At 40.9% G+C, this 20,897-nt stretch overlaps 1 protein-coding gene across 1 annotated transcript in view; it reads left to right on the top strand.

Moving 5' to 3' along the window:
- LOC139757328 (FMRFamide receptor-like) overlaps positions 1-20,897 on the top strand; it is a 485,916-nt gene that overhangs the window by 67,174 nt on the left and 397,845 nt on the right. The window lies entirely within an intron of this gene.

Here is a 20,897-nt window from a genome sequence, read left to right as displayed (position 1 = left end):
AGATGCTCTGTGGAAGATATTAAGAATATATGGTGTGGGAGGGAAGTTGTTAGATGCAGTGAAAAGTTTTTATCGAAGATATAAGGCGTGTGTACGTATAGGGAGAGAGATAGATCGAGCTGTGCAGAGGAGGGTGGATGTGCTGGAAATGAGATGTTTGAGGACAATACGTGATAATAAAATGAGTGTGTTTAAGAAAGCAGAAGAGGGTGTTTTGAATTGGTTTGGTTAAATGGAGAGAATGGGTGAGGAAAGATTGAGAAAGAGGATATATGTGTCAGAGGTGAAGGGAACGAGAAGTGGGAGACCAGATTGGAGGTGGAAAGATGGAGTGAAAAAGATTTTGTGTGATCCGGGCCTGAACATGTAGGAGGGTGAAAGGCGTGCAAGGAATAGAGTGAATTGGAACGATGTGGTATACCGGGGTCGACGTGCTGTCAGTGGATTGAACCAAGGCATTTGAAGCATCTGGGGTAAACCATGGAAAGTTCTTTGGGGCCTGGATGTGGAAAGGGAGCTGTGTTTCGGTGTATTATTACATGGAAGCTAGAGACTGAGTGTGAACGAATGTGGCCTTTAATGGCTATTCCTTGCCCTACCTCGCGCACATAAGGGGGGGAAGCCGGCTGTTATTTCATGTGTGGCGGAGTGGCGATAGGAGTGAAGAAAGGCAGACAGTATGAATTATGTATATGTGTATATATGTATATGTCTGTGTGTGTATATATATCTATACATTGAGACGCATAGGTATGTATATTTGCGTGAGTGGACGTCTATGTATATACATGTGTATGTGGGTGGGTTGTACTATCATTTCGTCTGTTTCCTTGTACTACCTCGCAAAGGCGGAAGACAGCGACAAAGCAAAATAAATAAATATATATATATATATATATATATATATATATATATATATATATATATATATATATATATATATATATATATATATATATATATATATATATATATATATATATATATATATATATATATATATATATATATATATATATATATATATATATATATATATATATATATATATATATATATATATATATATATATATATATATATATGTTTCCCATTTTAGAAAGTTAAAAAAAAATACAAGGAGGGGAGGATTTCTGGCCCCCTGCTCCCGTCCCCTCTAGTCGCTTTCTACGACACGCGAGGAATGCGTGGGAAGTATTCTTTCACCCCTATCCCCAGGGATAATATATATATATATATATATATATATATATATATATATTCATATAAATATATATATACACAGACACACAAACATACATACGCACATATACACACACACATACATATATATTTATGAAAAATGTAAGAATACGCATTCCTCGCGTGTCGTAGAAAGCGACTAGAGGGGACGGGAGCGGGGGGCCAGAAATCCTCCCCTCCTAGTATTTTTTTTTAACTTTCTAAAATGGGAAACAGAAGAAGGAGTCACGCGGGGAGTGCTCATCCTCCTCGAAGGCTCAGATTGGGGTGCCTAAATGTGTGTGGATGTAACCAAGATGTGAAAAAAGGAGAGATAGGTAGTATGTTTGAGGAAAGGAACCTGGATGTTTTGGCTCTGAGTGAAACGAAGCTCAAGGGTAAAGGGGAAGAGTGGTTTGGGAATGTCTTGGGAGTAAAGTCAGGGGTTAGTGAGAAGAAAAGAGCAAGGGAAGGAGTAGCAATACTCCTGAAACAGGAGTTGTGGGAGTATGTGATAGAATGTAAGAAAGTAAATTCTCGATTAATATGGGTAAAACTAAAAGTTGATGGAGAGAGATGGGTGATTATTGGTGCATATGCACCTAGGCATGAGAAGAAAGATCATGAGAGGCAAGTGTTTTGGGAGCAGCTGAATGAGTGTGTTAGTGGTTTTGATGCACGAGACCGGGTTATAGTGATGGGTGATATGAATGCAAAGGTGAGTAATGCGGCAGTTGAGGGAATAATTGGTATACATAGGGTGTTCAGTGTTGTAAATGGAAATGGTGAAGAGCTTGTAGATTTATGTTCTGAAAAAGGACTGATGATTGGGAATACCTGGTTTAAAAAGCGAGATATACATAAGTATACTTATGTAAGTAGGAGAGATGGCCAGAGAGCGTTATTGGATTACGTGTTAATTGACAGGCGCGCGAAAGAGAGACTTTTCGATGTTAATGTGCTGAGAGGTGCAACTGGAGGGATGTTTGATCATTATCTTGTGGAGGCTAAGGTGAAGATTTGTATGGGTTTTCAGAAAAGAAGAGTGAATGTAGGGGTGAAGAGGGTGGTGAGAGTAAGTGAGCTTGGAAAGGAGACTTGTGTGAGGAAGTACCAGGAGAGACTGAGTACAGAATGGAAAAAGGTGAGAACAATGGAAGTAAGGGGAGTGGGGAGGAATGGGATGTATTTAGGGAATCAGTGATGGATTGCGCAAAAGATGCTTGTGGCATGAGAAGAGTGGGAGGTGGGTTGATTAGAAAGGGTAGTGAGTGGTGGGATGAAGAAGTAAGAGTATTAGTGAAAGAGAAGAGAGAGGCATTTGGACGATTTTTGCAGGGAAAAAATGAAATTGAGTGGGAGATGTATAAAAGAAAGAGACAGGAGGTCAAGAGAAAGGTGCAAGAGGTGAAAAAAAGGGCAAATGAGAGTTGGGGTGAGAGAGTATCATTAAATTTTAGGGAGAATAAAAAGATGTTCTGGAAGGAGGTAAATAAAGTGCGTAAGACAAGGAAGCAAATGGGAACTTCAGTGAAGGGCGCAAATGGGGAGGTGATAACAAGTATGGGTGATGTGAGAGGGAGATGGAGTGAGCACTTTGAAGGTTTGTTGAATGTGTTTGATGATAGAGTGGCAGATATAGGGTGTTTTGGTCGAGGTGGTGTGCAAAGTGAGAGGGTTAGGGAAAATGATTTGGTAAACAGAGAAGAGGTAGTAAAAGCTTTGCGGAAGATGAAAGCCGGCAAGGCAGCAGGTTTGGATGGTATTGCAGTAGAATTTATTAAAAAAGGGGGTGACTGTATTGTTGACTGGTTGGTAAGGTTATTTAATGTATGTATGACTCATGGTGAGGTGCCTGAGGATTGGCGGAATGCGTGCATAGTGCCATTGTACAAAGGCAAAGGGGATAAGAGTGAGTGCTCAAATTACAGAGGTATAAGTTTGTTGAGTATTCCTGGTAAATTATATGGGAGGATATTGATTGAGAGGGTGAAGGCATGTACAGAGCTATCAGATTGGGGAAGAGCAGTGTGGTTTCAGAAGTGGTAGAGGATGTGTTGATCAGGTGTTTGCTTTGAAGAATGTATGTGAGAAATACTTAGAAAAGCAAATGGATTTGTATGTAGCATTTATGGATCTGGAGAAGGCATATAATAGAGTTGATAGAGATGCTCTGTGGAAGGTATTAAGAATATATGGTGTGGGAGGCAAGTTGTTAGAAGCAGTGAAAAGTTTTTATCGAGGATGTAAGGCATGTGTACGTGTAGGAAGAGAGGAAAGTGATTGGTTCTCAGTGAATGTAGGTTTGCGGCAGGGGTGTGTGATGTCTCCATGGTTGTTTAATTTGTTTATGGATGGGGTGGTTAGGGAGGTGAATGCACGAGTTTTGGAAAGAGGGGCAAGTATGAAGTCTGTTGGGGATGAGAGAGCTTGGGTAGTGAGTCAGTTGTTGTTCGCTGATGATACAGCGCTGGTGGCTGATTCATGTGAGAAACTGCAGAAGCTGGTGACTGAGTTTGGTAAAGTGTGTGAAAGAAGAAAGTTAAGAGTAAATGTGAATAAGAGCAAGGTTATTAGGTACAGTAGGGTTGAGGGTCAAGTCAATTGGGAGGTGTGTTTGAATGGAGAAAAACTGGAGGAAGTGAAGTGTTTTAGATATCTGGGAGTGGATCTGGCAGCGGATGGAACCATGGAAGCGGAAGTGGATCATAGGGTGGGGGAGGGGGCGAAAATTCTGGGAGCCTTGAAGAATGTGTGGAAGTCGAGAACATTATCTCGGAAAGCAAAAATGGGTATGTTTGAAGGAATAGTGGTTCCAACAATGTTGTATGGTTGCGAGGCGTGGGCTATGGATAGAGTTGTGCGCAGGAGGATGGATGTGCTGGAAAGGAGATGTTTGAGGACAATGTGTGGTGTGAGGTGGTTTGATCGAGTAAGTAACGTAAGGGTAAGAGAGATGTGTGGAAATAAAAAAGAGCGTGGTTGAGAGAGCAGAAGAGGGTGTTTTGAAATGGTTCGGGCACATGGAGAGAATGAGTGAGGAAAGATTGACCAAGAGAATATATGTGTCTGAGGTGGAGGGAACGAGGAGAAGAGGGAGACCAAAATGGAGGTGGAAAGATGGAGTGAAAAAGATTTTGTGTGATCGGGGCCTGAACATGCAGGAGGGTGAAAGGAGGGCAAGGAATAGAGTGAATTGGAGCGATGTGGTATACCGGGGTTGACGTGCTTTCAGTGGATTGAATCAGGGCATGTGAAGCGTCTGGGGTAAACCATGGAAAGCTGTTTAGGTATGTGTATTTGCGTGTGGGGACGTGTGTATATACATGTGTATGGGGTGGGTTGGGACATTTCTTTCGTCTGTTTCCTTGCGCTACCTCGCAAACGCGGGAGACAGCGACAAAGAAAAAAAAAAAAAATGTATATACATATACATACATATTTATATATATATATATATATATATATATATATATATATATATATATATATATATATATATATATATATATATATATATATATATATATATATATATATATATATATATATATTATCAGTGAAAGAGAAGAGAGAGGCATTTGGACGATTTTTGCAAGGAAAGAATGCAAATGAGTGGGAGAGGTATAAAAGAAAGAGGCAGGAGGTCAAGAGAAAGGTGCAAGAGGTGAAAAGAGGGCAAATGAGAGGTGGGGTGAGAGAGTATTAAATTTCAGGGAGAATAAAAAGATGTTTTGGAAGGAGGTAAATAAAGTGCGTAAGACAAGGGAGCAAATGGGAACATCAGTAAAGGGGGCTAATGGGAGGTGATAAAAAGTAGCGGTGATGTGAGAAGGAGATGGATTGAGTATTTTGAAGGTTTCTTGAATGTGTTTGATGATAGAGTGGTAGATATAGCGTGTTTTGGTCGAGGTTGTGTGCAGAGTGAGAGGGTTAGGGAAAAGTGATTTGTTAAATAGAGAAGAGGTAGTGAAGGCTTTACGGAAGATGAAAGCCGGCAAGGCGGCAGGTTTAGATGGTATTGCAGTGGAGTTTATCAAAAGAGGGGGTGACTGTATTGTTGACTGGTTGGTAAGGTTATCTAATGTATGTATGATTCATGGTGAGGTGAGTGAGGATTGGCGGAATGCTTGCATAGTGCCATTGTACAAATGCAAAGGGAATAAGAGTGAGTGCTCAAATTGCTAAGGTATAAGTCTGTTGAGTATTCCTGGTAAATTATATGGGAGGGTATTGATTGAGAGGGTGAAGGCATCGGGGAAGAGCAGTGTGGATTCAGAAGTGGTAGAGGATGTGTAGATCAAGTGTTTGCTTTGAAGAATTTATTTGAGAAATACTTAGAAGAACAAATGGATTTGTATGTACCATTTATGGATCTAGAGAAGGCATATGATAGAGTTGATAGAGATGCTCTGTGGAAGGTTTTAAGAATATATGGTGTGGGAGGCAAGTTGTTAGAAGCAGTGAAAAGTTTTTATCGAGGATGTAAGGCATGTTTACGTGTAGGCAGAGAGGAAAGTGATTGGTTCTCAGTGAATATAGGTTTGCGGCACGGGTGTGTGATGTCTCCATGTTTGTTTAATTTGTTTATGGATGGGGTTGTTAGGGAGGTGAATGCAAGATTTTTGGAAAGAGGGGCAAGCATGCAGGCTGTTGTGGATGAGAGAGCTTGGGAAGTGAGTCAGTTGTTGTTCGCTGATGATACATCGCTGGTGGCTGATTCAAGTAAGAAACTGTAGAAGCTGGTGACTGAGTTTGGTAAGGTGTGTGAAAGAAGAAAGGTATGAGTAAATGTGAATAAAAGCAAGGTTATTAGTTACAGTCGGGTTGAGGGTCAAGTCAATTGGGAGGTATGTTTGAATGGAGAAAAACTGGAGGAAGTAAAGTGTTTTAGATATCTGGGAGTGGATCTGGCAGCTGATGGAACCATGAAAGCGGAAGTAAATCATACGGGTGGGGGAGGGGGCGAGCATTCTGGGAGCCTTGAAGAATGTTTGGAAGTCGAAAACATTATCTCGGAAAGCAAAAATGGGTATGTTTGAAGGAATAGTGGTTCCAACAATGTTTTATGGTTGCGAGGCGTGGGCTATGGATAGAGTTGTGCGCAGGAGGGTGGATGTGTTGGAAATGAGATGTTTGAGGACAATGTGTGGTGTGAGGTGGTTTGATCGAGTAAGTAATGTAAGGGTAAGAGAGATGCGTGGAAATAAAGAGTGTGGTTGAGAGAGCAGAAGAGGGTCTTTTGACATGGTTTGGTCACATGGAGAGATATAAGTGTCAGAAGTGGAGGGAACGAGAAGTGGAAGACCAAATTGGAGGTAGAAAGATGAAGTGAAACGGATTTTGAGTGATCAGGGGCCTGAACATGCAGGAGGGTGAAAGGCGTGCAAGGAATAGAGTGAATTGTAACTATGTAGTATTCCGGGGTCGAACTGCTGTCAATGGATTGAACCAGGGCATGTCAAGCGTTTGGGGTAAACCATGGAAAGTTTGTGGGGCCTGGACGTGGAAAGGGAGCTGTGGTTTCGGTCCATTATTATACGACAGCTAGACACTGAGTTCGAACGAATGGGGCCTTTGTTATCTTTTCCTAGCGCCACCTCGCACACATGAGGGGGAGAAGGTTGTTATTCCATGTGTGGCGGGGTGGCGATGGAAACAAATAAAGGCAGACAGTATGAATTATGTATATGTGCATATATGTATATGTGTGTGTGTGTGTGTATATATGTGTACATAGGGATGTATAGGTATGTATATTTGAGTGTGTGGACGTGTATGTATATACATGTGTATGTGGGCGGGTTGGGCCATTCTTTCGTCTGTTTCCTTGCGCTACCTCGCTAACGCGGGAGACAGGGAAAAGCCAAAAAAAGTAAAATAATATATATATATATATATATATATATATATATATATATATATATATATATATATATATATATATTTTTTTTTTTTTTTTTTTTTTGCTTTGTCGCTGTCTCCCGCGTTTGCGAGGTAGCGCAAAGAAACAGACGAAAGAAATGCCCCCCCCCCCCCATACACATGCCTTGATTCAATCCACTGACAGCACGTTAACCCCGGTATACCACATCGCTCCAATTCACTCTATTCTTTGCCCTCCTTTCACCCTCCTGCATGTTCAGGCCCCGATCACACAAAATCTTTTTCACTACATCTTTCCACCTCCAATTTGGTCTCGCTCTTCTCCTCGTTCCCTCCACCTCCGACACATATATCCTCTTGGTCAATCTTTCCTCACTCATTCTCTCCATGTGACCAAACCATTTCAAAATACCCTCTTCTGCTCTCTCAACCACGCTCTTTTTATTTCCACACATCTCTCTTACCCTTACGTTACTCACTCGATCAAACCACCTCACACCACACATTGTCCTCAAACATCTCATTTCCAGCACATCCATCCTACTGCGCACAACTCTATCCATAGTCCACGCCTCGCAACCATACAACATTTTTGGAACCACTATTCCTTCAAACATACCCATTTTTGCTTTCCGAGATAATGTTCTCGACTTCCACACATTCTTCAAGGCTCCCAGAATTTTCGCCCCCTCCCCCACCCTATGATCCACTTCCGCTTCCATGGTTCCATCCGCTGCCAGATCCACTCCCAGATATCTAAAACACTTCACTTCCTCCAGTTTTTCTCCATTCAAACTCACCTCCCAATTGAATTGACCCTCAACCCTACTGTACCTAATAACCTTGCTCTTATTCACATTTACTCTTAACTTTCTTCTTTCACACACTTTACCAAACTCAGTCACCAGCTTCTGCAGTTTCTCACATGAATCAGCCACCAGCGCTGTATCATCAGCGAACAACAACTGACTCACTTCCCAAGCTCTCTCATCCCCAACAGACTTCATACTTGCCCCTCTTTCCAAAACTCTAGCATTCACCTCCCTAACAACCCCATCCATAAACAAATTAAACAACCATGGAGACATCACACACCCCTGCCGCAAACCTACATTCACTGAGAACCAATCACTTTCCTCTCTTCCTACACGTACACATGCCTTACATCCTCGATAAAAACTTTTCACTGCTTCTAACAACTTGCCTCCCACACCATATATTCTTAATACCTTCCACAGAGCATCTCTATCAACTCTATCATATGCCTTCTCCAGATCCATAAATGCTACATACAAATCCATTTGCTTTTCTAAGTATTTCTCACATACATTCTTCAAAGCAAACACCTGATCCACACATCCTCTACCACTTCTGAAACCACACTGCTCTTCCCCAATCTGATGCTCTGTACATGCCTTCACCCTCTCAATCAATACCCTCCCATATAATTTGCCAGGAATACTCAACAAACTTATACCTCTGTAATTTGAGCACTCACTCTTATCCCCTTTGCCTTTGTACAATGGCACTATGCACGCATTCCGCCAATCCTCAGACACCTCACCATGAGTCATACATACATTAAATAACCTTACCAACCAGTCAACAATACAGTCACCCCCTTTTTTAATAAATTCCACTGCAATACCATCCAAACCTGCTGCCTTGCCAGCTTTCATCTTCCGCAAAGCTTTTACTACCTCTTCTCTGTTTACCAACTCATTTTCCCCAACCCTCGCACTTTGCACACCACCTCGACCAAAACACCCTATATCTGCCACTCTATCATCAAACACATTCAACAAACCTTCAAAATACTCACTCCATCTCCTTCTCACATCACCACTACTTGTTATCACCTCCCCATCTGCGCCCTTCACTGAAGTTCCCATTTGCTCCCTTGTCTTACGCACTTTATTTACCTCCTTCCAGAACATCTTTTTATTCTCCCTAACATTTAATGATACTCTCTCACCCCAACTCTCATTTGCCCTTTTTTTCACCTCTTGCACCTTTCTCTTGACCTCCTGTCTCTTTCTTTTATACGTCTCCCACTCAATTTCATTTTTTCCCTGCAAAAATCGTCCAAATGCCTCTCTCTTCTGTTTCACTAATACTCTTACTTCTTCATCCCACCACTCACCACTCTTTCTAATCAACCCACCTCCCACTCTTCTTATGCCACAAGCATCTTTTGCGTAATCCATCACTGATTCCCTAAATACATCCCATTCCTCCCCCACTCCCCTTACTTCCATTGTTCTCACCTTTTTCCATTCTGTACTCAGTCTCTCCTGGTACTTCCTCACACAAGTCTCCTTCCCAAGCTCACTTACTCTCACCATCCTCTTCACACCAACATTCACGCTTCTTTTCTGAAAACCCATACAAATCTTCACCTTAGCCTCCACAAGATAATTATCAGACATCCCTCCAGTTGCACCTCTCAGCACATTAACATCCAAAAGTCTCTCTTTCGCGCGCCTGTCAATTAACACGTAATCCAATAACGCTCTCTGGCCATCTCTCCTACTTACATACGTATACTTATGTATATCTCGCTTTTTAAACCAGGTATTCCCAATCACCAGTACTTTTTCAGCATATAAATCTACAAGCTCTTCACCATTTCCATTTACAACACTGCACACCCCATGTATACCAATTATTCCCTCAAGTGCCACATTACTCACCTTTGCATTTAAATCACCCATCAATATAACCCGGTCTCGTGCATCAAAACCACTAACACAATCATTCATCTGCTCCCAAAACACTTGCCTCTCATGATCTTTCTTCTCATGCCTAGGTGCATATGCACCAATAATCACCCATCTCTCTCCATCAACTTTCAGTTTTACCCATATTAATGGAGAATTTACTTTCTTACATACTATCACATACTCCCACAACTCCTGTTTCAGGAGTACTGCTACTCCTTCCCTTGCTCTTGTCCTCTCACTAACCCCTGACTTTACTCCCAAGACATTCGCAAACCACTCTTCCCCTTTACCCTTGAACTTCGTTTCACTCAGAGCCAAAACATACTACCTATCTCTCCTTTTTTCACATCTTGGTTACATCCACACACATTTAGACACCCCAGTCTAAGCCCTCGAGGAGGATATATATATATATATATATATATATATATATATATATATATATATATATATATATATATATATATATATATATATATATATACGTTATCACGATTTCCCGCCTGAACGATGTAGCGCCAGGAAACAGACGAAGAAAGGCCTATCCACTCACATACACATTCTTGCTTACCTTTATCCATTTTTGTCGTTACCCTGCCCCTCAGGCAACTGCGTGGTTCCCCCTGACTACAAGGAGGTAGTGCAAGAACAACATACAGTAGAAGCCACATTCGCTCACAATCAGTATGTCTCTCTCTGATGTGTAATGCACCGAAACCCCAGCTCCCTATCCTTGTTTAGGCCTCACAGACTTTTCCATGGTTTCTCCCGCCGCCTAACATCCCTGGTTTATTCAAATGACAACACGTCGACCCTGGTATACCACATCGTTCCAATTCACTCTATTCCTTGCACGCCTCTCACCTCACTGTATGTTCAGGCCACGATCGCTCAATATCTTTTTCAACTCCATCCTTCCACCTCGAATTTGGTTTACCTCTTCTCTTTGTTCTATCCACCTCTAGCACACATACCCTCTATGTCATTCTCTACTCACTCATTCTCTCCGTATGTCCAAACCATTTCACCACGCCCTCTTTTGCTCTCTCAACCACACTCTTTATATTTCCACACATATCTCTTACCATTTAATTTCTTACTCGATCAAACCACCTTACACCACTTACTGTCCTCAAACATTTCCCTTTTAACACATCCATCCTACTACGTACAGGTCTATCTAAAGCCCATGCCTCACAGTCATACAGCATTGTTGGAACTACTATGCCTTCAAACATAGCCTTTTGCTCTCCGAGATACTGTTCTCTCCTTCCACACATTCTTTATTGCTCCTGGAACCTCCGCCCCCTTCTCCACCCTGTGACTGAATTCCGCATCCATGATTCCATCCGCTGCTAAGTCCACTGCCAGATATGTTAAACACTTAATTTCCTCACATTTTTCGTCCAATCAAACTTACAACATAATCAACTTGTCCTCAACCATAGTAAACCCAATAAACTTGCTCTTATTCACGTTTACTCTCTACTTTCTCCTTTTACGTACTTTTCCAAACTCAATCTCCAGCCTATGCAGCTTCTTACACGAATCATCTACTGGAGGTGTATCATCAGCGAACAACAATTGACTCACTTCCCATGCCCTATCATCCCCAACAGGCTGCATACTCGCCGCGCTCTCAAAAACTCTTGCATTCATCTCTCTAACCACCAAATCCATTAAGAAATTAAACAACAATGGGGACATCACATACCCCTGCCGCAGGCCAACATTCACTGGGGACCAATCACTGTCCTTTCTTCCTACTCGTACAAATGCCTTACATCCTTGGTAAAAACTTTTCACTGTTTCTAGCAACTTACCTCCCACACCATATACTCTTGAAACTATCCTAGAGAATCTCTATCAACCATATCATATGCTTCTCTAGATCCATATATGTTACATACAAATCCATCTCTTTTTCTAAGTATTCCTCACGTACATTCTTCAAAGCACACACCTGGTCCACACTTCCTCTACCACTTCTGCGACTACGCTGTTCATTCCAAATCGGATGCTTTCTAGATGCCCATACCCTCTCAATGAACACCTTCTCATAAAATTTCCCAGGAATACTCAACAAGCTTATGCCTCTGTAGTTTGAATACTCACCTTTATCAACTTTGCTTTTGTACAATGGCACTATGCATGCATTTCGCCAATCTTCAAGCACTTCACCATGGTCCATACATACAGTGAATATCCTTAACAGCGAATCAGCAACACAGTCACATGCCTCGTAAAAAAATTCTACTTCAATGCCATCTGGACTCCCGCTTCGCCGGATTTCATCCTCCGCAAAGCTTTTACCAAATCATTCCCCCTGACCCTCTTACGTCGCACACCACCCCGACTAAAACTCCGTATATCTACCACTCTTTAATCAAACACATTCAACTATTCTTCAAAATACTCACTCCATCTCCTTCTCACTTCATCTCTTCCTGTTATTACCTCCCCACTTACCCCCTTCATCGATGATCCCATTTGTTCTCTTGACTTACGCACCTTCTTTACTTCCTTCCAAAACATCTTTTTATTCTCCATAAATTTTAATGATACTCCCACAGCCCAACTGTCGTTTGCCCTCTTTTTCATACCTTGCACCTTTCTCTTGACCTCGTGAAGCTTTTTCTTATACATCTCCCTGTCATTTGCACAACCTCCCCGCAAGTATCGTCGATACGCCTCTCATTTCTCTTTCACTAACAACTATATTTCTTCATCACTCAGAAACCTTTCTAGTATGCCTACCTCCCACCTTTCTCATGCAATATGCATCTTTTGCATCCTCATCATTCTACACTCAATCTCTCCTGGTACTTCCTCATAAAGATCTTTCCAAGCACACTTATTCTCACCATTCTCTTTTCCCCAGTATTCTCTCTTTTTTTTGTTTTTGAAAACCTCTACATATCTTCACCTTCGCCTCCACAAGATAATGATCAGACATCCCTCCAGTTGCCCCTCTCAGCACATCAACATCCAAAAGTCTCTCTTTTACACATCTATCAATTAGCACGTAATCCAATGATGCCCTTTGACTGTCTATCCTACTCACATACTTATGCTTATGTATATATATCTCAATTTATACCAGGTATTCCCAATCACCAGTCTTTTTTCAACAGAAAATCCACAATCTCTTAACCATTTCCATTTACAACACTGAACACCCCATGTACACCAATTATATGCTAAACCGCCACATTGCTCACCTTCGCATCTAAGTCAGCTATCACTAAAACCCGATTTCATGCATCAAACCTGCTGACACTACCACTCAGCTGCACCCAAACACTTGCTTCTCATGATCCTTTTTTTCTCATGATCAGGTATATAGGTACCAATAATCACCCATTTCTCTCCATCCACTTTCAGTTTTACCCATATCAATCTAGAATTTACTTTCTTACACTCTATCATATACTCCTAAAACTCCTGTTTCAGGAGTAGTGCTAGGCCTTCCTTAGCTCTTATCCTCTCACCAACCCCTGACTTTACTCCCTAAACTTTTCCCAACTACGATTCCCCTTTACCCTTGATCTTTGTTTCACTCAGAGCAAGAAAATCCTCTTTCGTCAAATATAATGCGTATCTCTCCTTTCTTCTTATTTTGGTTACATACACACACATTCAGACATCCAGATCTGAGCCTTGGAGGATGATGAGCACTTCCCGCTTGACTCCTTCTTCTGTTTTCCTTTTTATAAATCGTAATACAAGGAAGTTGAACGGAGTTTTCAGCCCAGACCTTCCGCTCCCTTCAGTCGCCTTCTTGGATGTGTGAAGAAAACGTGGTTAATAAACTTTCTCCCATATCACGAGATAGATACGTTATATATATATATATATATATATATATATATATATATATATATATATATATATATATATATATATATATATATATATATATATATATATATATATATATAGAGGCATATATATATATATATATATATATATATATATATATATATATATATATATATATATATATATATATATATAGGCATATATATATATATATATATATATATATATATATATATAGAGGCATATATATATACATATATATAGAGGCATTTGGACGATTTTTGCAGGGAAAAAATGCAATTGAGTGGGAGATGTATAAAAGAAAGAGACAGGAGGTCAAGAGAAAGGTGCAAGAGGTGAAAAAAAGGGAAAATGAGAGTTGGGGTGAGAGAGTATCATTAAATTTTTGGGAGAATAAAAAGATGTTCTGGAAGGAGGTAAATAAAGTGCGTAAGACAAGGGAGCAAATGGGAACTTCGGTGAAGGGCGCAAGTGGGGAGGTGATAACAAGTAGTGGTGATGTGAGAAGGAGATGGAGTGAGTATTTTGAAGGTTTGTTGAATGTGTTTGATGATAGAGTGGCAGATATAGGGTGTTTTGGTCGAGGTGGTGTGCAAAGTGAGAGGGTTAGGGAAAATGATTTGGTAAACAGAGAAGAGGTAGTGAAAGCTTTGCGGAAGATGAAAGCCGGCAAGGCAGCGGGTTTGGATGGTATTGCAGTGGAATTTATTAAAAAAGGGGGTGACTGTATTGTTGACTGGTTGGTAAGGTTATTTAATGTATGTATGACTCATGGTGAGGTACCTGAGGATTGGCGGAATGCGTGCATAGTGCCATTGTACAAAGGCAAAGGGGATAAGAGTGAATGCTCAAATTACAGAGGTATAAGTTTGTTGAGTATTCCTGGTAAATTATATGGGAGGGTATTGATTGAGAGGGTGAAGGCATGTACAGAGAATCAGATTGGGGAAGAGCAGTGTGGTTTCAGAAGTGGTAGAGGATGTGTGGATCAGGTGTTTGCTTTGAAGAATGTATGTGAGAAATACTTAGAAAAGCAAATGGATTTGTATGTAGCATTTATGGATCTGGAGAAGGCATATGATAGAGTTGATAGAGATGCTCTGTGGAAGGTATTAAGAATATATGGTGTGGGAGGAAAGTTGTTATAAGCAGTGAAAAGTTTTTATCGAGGATGTAAGGCATGTGTACATATAGGAAGAGAGGAAAGTGATTGGTTCTCAGTGAATGTATGTTTGCGGCAGGGGTGTGGGATGTCTCCATGGTTATTTAATTTGTTTTTTGGATGGGGTTGTTAGGGAGGTAAATGCAAGAGTTTTGGAAAGAGGGGCAAGTATGAAGTCTGTTGGGGATGAGAGAGCTTGGGAAGTGAGTCAGTTGTTGTTCGCTGATGATACAGCGCTGGTGGCTGATTCATGTGAGAAACTGCAGAAGCTGGTGACTGAGTTTGGAAAAGTGTGTGGAAGAAGAAAGATAAGAGTAAATGTGAATAAGAGCAAGGTTATTAGGTACAGTAGGGTTGAGGGTCAAGTCAATTGGGAGGTGAGTTTGAATGGAGAAAAACTGGAGGAAGTGAAGTGTTTTAGATATTTAGGAGTGGATCGGGCAGCGGATGTAACCATGGAAGCGGAAGTGGATCATAGGGTGGGGGAGGGGGCGAAAATCCTGGGGGCCTCGAAGAATGTGTGGAAGTTGAGAACATTATCTCGGAAAGCAAAAATGGGTATGTTTGAAGGAATAGTGGTTCCAACAATGTTGTATGGTTGCGAGGCGTGGGCTATGGATAGAGTTGTGCGCAGGAGGATGGATGTGCTGGAAATGAGATGTTTGAGGACAATGTGTGGTGTGAGGTGGTTTGATCGAGTGAGTAACGTAAGGGTAAGAGAGATGTGTGGAAATAAAAAGAGCGTGGTTGAGAGAGCAGAAGAGGGTGTTTTGAAGTGGTTTGGGCACATGGAGAGGATGAGTGAGGAAAGATTGACCAAGAGGATATATGTGTCGGAGGTGGAGGGAACAAGGAGAAGAGGGAGACCAAATTGGAGTTGGAAAGATGGAGTGAAAAAGATTTTGTGTGATCGGGGCCTGAACATGCAGGAGGGTGAAAGGAGGGCAAGGAATAGAGTGAATTGGAGCGATGTGGTATACCGGGGTTGACGTGCTGTCAGTGGATTTAAGCAGGGCATGTGAAGCGTCTGGGGTAAACCATGGAAAGCTGTGTAGGTATGTATATTTGCGTGTGTGGACGTATGTATATACATGTGTATGGGGGGGGGTTGGGCCATTTCTTTCGTCTGTTTCCTTGCGCTACCTCGCAAACGCGGGAGACAGCGACAAAGTATAATAAAATAAATAATAATATAATATATATATATATATATATATATATATATATATATATATATATATATATATATATATATATATATATATATATATATATTTATATATTTTATTTATTCATTTTGCATTTTCGCTCTCTCCCGCGTAAGCGAGGTAGCGCAAGGTAACAGACGAAAGAATGGCCCAACCGACCCATATACACATGTATATACATACACGTCCACACACTCAAATATACATACCTATACATCTCAATGTACACATACATATACACACACAGACATATACATATATACACATGTACATAATTCATACTGCCTGCCTTTATTTATTCCCATCGCCACCTCGCCACACATGGAAAAACAGCCCCGTCCCTTCTCATGTGTGCGAGGTAGCGTTAGGAAAAGACAACAAAGGCCCCATTCGTTCACACTCAGTCTCTAGCTGTCATGAAATAATGCACTGAAACCACAGCTCCCTTTCCACATCCAGGCCCCACAGAACTTTCCATGGTTTACCCCCAGACGCTTCACATGAACTGGTTCAATCCATTGACAGCACGTCGAGCCCGGTATACCACATCGTTCCAATTCACTCTATTCCTAGCACCCTTTTCACCCTCCTACATGTTCAGGCCCCGATCACTCAAAATCTTTTTCACTCCATCTTTCCACCTCCAATTTGGTCTCCCACTTCCCCTCGTTTCCTCCACCATTGACACATATATCCTCTTGGTCAATCTTTCCTCACTCATTCTCTCCATGTCACAAAACCATTTCAAAACACCCTCTTCTGCTCTCTCAACCACGCTCTTTTTGTTTCCACACATCTCTCTTACCCTTACATTACTTACTCAATCAAACCACCTCACACCACATATTGTCCTCAAACATCTCATTTCCAGCGTATCCACCCTCCTGCCCACAACTTTATCCATAGCCCACGCCTCGCAACCATACAACATTGTTGGAACCACTATTCCTTCAAACATACCCATTTTTGCTTTCCGAGATAATGTTCTGGACTTCCAAGCATTTTTCAGGGCTCCCAGAATTCTCGCCCCCTCCCCCACCCTATGATTCACTTCCGTTTCCATGGTTCCATCCGCTCCCTGATCCACTCCCAGATATCTAAAACACTTTACTTCCTCCAGTTTTTCTCCATTCAAATTTACCTCCCAATTGACTTGACCCTCAACCCTACTGTGCCTAATAACTTTGCTCTTATTCACATTTACTCTTAATTTTCTTCTTTCACACACTTTTCCAAACTCAGTCACCAGCTTCTGCAGTTTCTCACATGAATCAGCCACCAGCGTTGTATCATCAGCGAACAACAACTGACTCACTTCCCAAGCTCTCTCATCCACAACAGACTGCACATTTGCCCCTCTTTCCAAAACTCTTGCATTCACCTCCCTAACAACCCCATCCATAAGCTAATTGAACAACCATGGAGACATCACACACCCCTGCCGCAAACCTACATTCACTGAGAACCAATCACTTTCCTCTCTTCCTACACGTACACACGCCTTATATCCTCGATGAAAACTTTTCACTGATTCAAACAACTTACCTCCGACACTATATATTCTTAATACCTTCCACAGAGCATCCCTATCAACTCTATCATATTCCTTCTCGAAGTCCATAAATGCTATATACAAATGAATTTGCTTGTCTAAGTATTTCTCACATACATTCTTCAAAGCAAACTCCTGATCAACACATCCTCTACCACTTCTGAAACCATACTACTCTTCCCCAATCTGATGCTCTGTACATGCCTTCACCCTCTCAATCAATACCCTTCCTTATAATTTACCACGCATACTCAACAAACTTATACCTCTTTAACTTGAGCACTCACTTTTATCCCCTTTGCCTTTGTACAATTGCACTATGCAAGCATTTCGCCAATCCTCAGGCACCTCACCATGAGTCATACATACATTAAATAACCTTACCAACAAGTCAACAATACAGTCACCCCCTTTTTTTAATAAATTCCACTGCAATACCATCCAAACCCGCTGCCTTGCCGGCTTTCATCTTCCGCAAAGCTTTTACTGCCTCTTCCCCTTTTACCAAATCATTTTCCCGAACCCTCTCACTCTGCACACCACCTCGACCAAAACATCCTATATCTGCAACTCTATCATCAAACACATTCAACAAAACTTTAAAATACTCACTCCATCTCTTTCTCACATCACCACTACTTGTTATCACCTCCCCATTTGCCTTTTCACTGAAGTTCCCATTTGTTCCCCTGTCTTACGCACTTTATTTACCTCCTTCCAAAACATCTTTTTATTCTCCCTAAAATTCAATGATACTCTCACACCCCAACTCTCATTTGCCTTCTTCTCCACCGCTTGCTCCTTTCCCTTGATCTCCTGCCTCTTTCTTTTATACATCTCCCACTCATTTGCATTATTTCCCTGCAAAAATCGTCCAAATGCCTCTCTCTTCTCTTTCACTAACAATCTTACTTCTTCATCCCACCACTCACTACCCTTTCTAATGTCCCCACCTCCCACGCTTCTCATGCCACAAGCATCTTTTGCGCAAGCCATCACTGCTTTCCTAAATACATCCCATTCCTCCTCCACTCCCCTTACATCCTTTATTCTCACCTTTTTCCATTCTGTACTCAGTCTCTCCTGGTACCTCCTCACACAAGTCTGCGTCTCAAGCTCACTTACTCTCACCACTCTTTTCACCCCAAAAATCTCTCTTCTTTTCTGAAAACCTCTACAGATCTTCACCTTCGCCTCTACAAGATAATGATCAGACATTCCTCCACTTCTGTAGCTCTCAGCACATTTAACATCCAAAAGTCTCTCTTTCGCGCGCCTATTAATTAGCAGTAATCCAATAATGCTCTCTGGCTATCTCTCCTACTTACATACGTATACTTATCTATATCACTTTCTAAACCAGGTATTCCCAATCACCAGTCATTTTTCAGCACACAAATCTACAAACTCTTCACCATTTCCATTTACAACACTGAACACCCCATGTACACCAATTATTCCTTCAACTGCCACAGTAATCACCTTTGCATTGAAATCACCCATCACTATAACCCGGTCTCGTGCATCAAAACTACTAACACACTCACCAGCTCCTCCCAAAACACTTGCCTCTCATGATCTTTCTTCTCATGCCCAGGGGCATATGCAGCAATAATCACCCATCTCTCTCCATCCACTTTCAGTTTTACCCATATCAATCTAGAATTTACTTTCTTACACTCTATCACATACTCCCACCACTCCTGTTTCAGGAGTAGTGCTACTTCTTCCCTTGCTCTTTCGCCTCTCACTAACCCTGACTTTACTCCCAAGACATTCCTTGAGCTTCGTTTCGCTCAGAACCAAAAGATCCAGGTTATCAGGTTATATATATATATACATATATATATATATATATATATATATATATATATATATATATATATATATATATATATATATATATATATATATATATATATATATATATTTATATATTTTATATATATATATATATATATATATATATATATATATATATATATATATATATATATATATATATATATATATATATATTTATATATTTTATATATATATATATATATATATATATATATATATATATATATATATATATATATATATATATATATATATATATATAATGAGAGAGAGAGAGAGAGAGAGAGAGAGAGAGAGAGAGAGAGAGAGAGAGAGAGAGAGAGAGAGAGAGAGAGAGAGAGAGAGAGAGAGAGAGAGAGAGAGAGAGAGAGATTTTCTATGTGATTTATCCAAGGAAACCATTGCAGGGAACTTAACCCTTCAAACACTTCAGACGTATTTATACGATGCCTGGGTAACCACTCCATGTTCATACTTATGAAAGTAATGTCCTGCCACTACTCCAAGGATAAGATCTTGGGTTGGATGTGAGAGAGATATATATGGATTCCGAATGCCTTCAGAGACCATATCACGCTCAGTTGTCCTGCAGGCATTGTGGTGTGTGTGTGTGTGTGGGGGGGGGGGGGTGGACCTCACAGATGTTTGTAAACTATGATGCCATAGCCAAAATCTTCACGTTTCTGCTCGTCTATATACGATATTTTCCTGATTGTTAGTTACACTTTATATGGGAAAATCATGGTGATTATAACAACAAAAGCAAGATAGTAATCATGCCATAAGTATATATGCTAGAAAAATACACAGAACTAACCTGGTGGCAACACTGTTCACTGGTGTTCGTAATATTGCTAACGTAACAACTTATCCGTAGACTCTACACGGCTAAATTTACTTTACATTATATTCTTTAAAGATTATTATTATTTTGCTTTGTCGCTGTCTCCCGCGTTAGCGAGGTAGCGCAAGAAAACAGACGAGAGACTGGCCCAACCCGCCCACATCTTATCTTTAAAGATACGATGCTTAATTAGTTAAAAAAAAAAGTTCTACAGGAATAGAGGGAATCCTAATAACCTTGGCAGGTCAGAGGCTTAACCTACTTAAGAAAAGTGTCTCAATTTCTGCACTGAACGATTAGTTGACTTTGCACATTGCCTACCGAGTCTGCTTTACCTCGCATATCATTCGCCGCGTTCTTAGAGTGCTTCTGTGGCAATATGATCTAAGGTAAGTCGCTGTGCAAGAGCCTGATCTGTCGGAAATCATGCATGTAAATTTTCCTCTTTGTTTGTCTCAATTGCCAACGGTCTCCATGGAAACCCTGCCGACTACCATCCTCCTCCCTAGCAGACAGCTGTCTCAGTCAGGACCTGCCAGTTCCCACGTCGCGTTAATAATTAGAGATCTCTTTTCTGGTGCGCACCTCATCAGAGGGAGGGTCACATCAGTGA

The sequence above is a fragment of the Panulirus ornatus genome, chromosome 25 (assembly GCF_036320965.1).
Source record: "Panulirus ornatus isolate Po-2019 chromosome 25, ASM3632096v1, whole genome shotgun sequence".
Classification (NCBI taxonomy): domain Eukaryota; kingdom Metazoa; phylum Arthropoda; class Malacostraca; order Decapoda; family Palinuridae; genus Panulirus; species Panulirus ornatus.
This window is presented reverse-complemented; position numbering and strand designations above follow the sequence as displayed.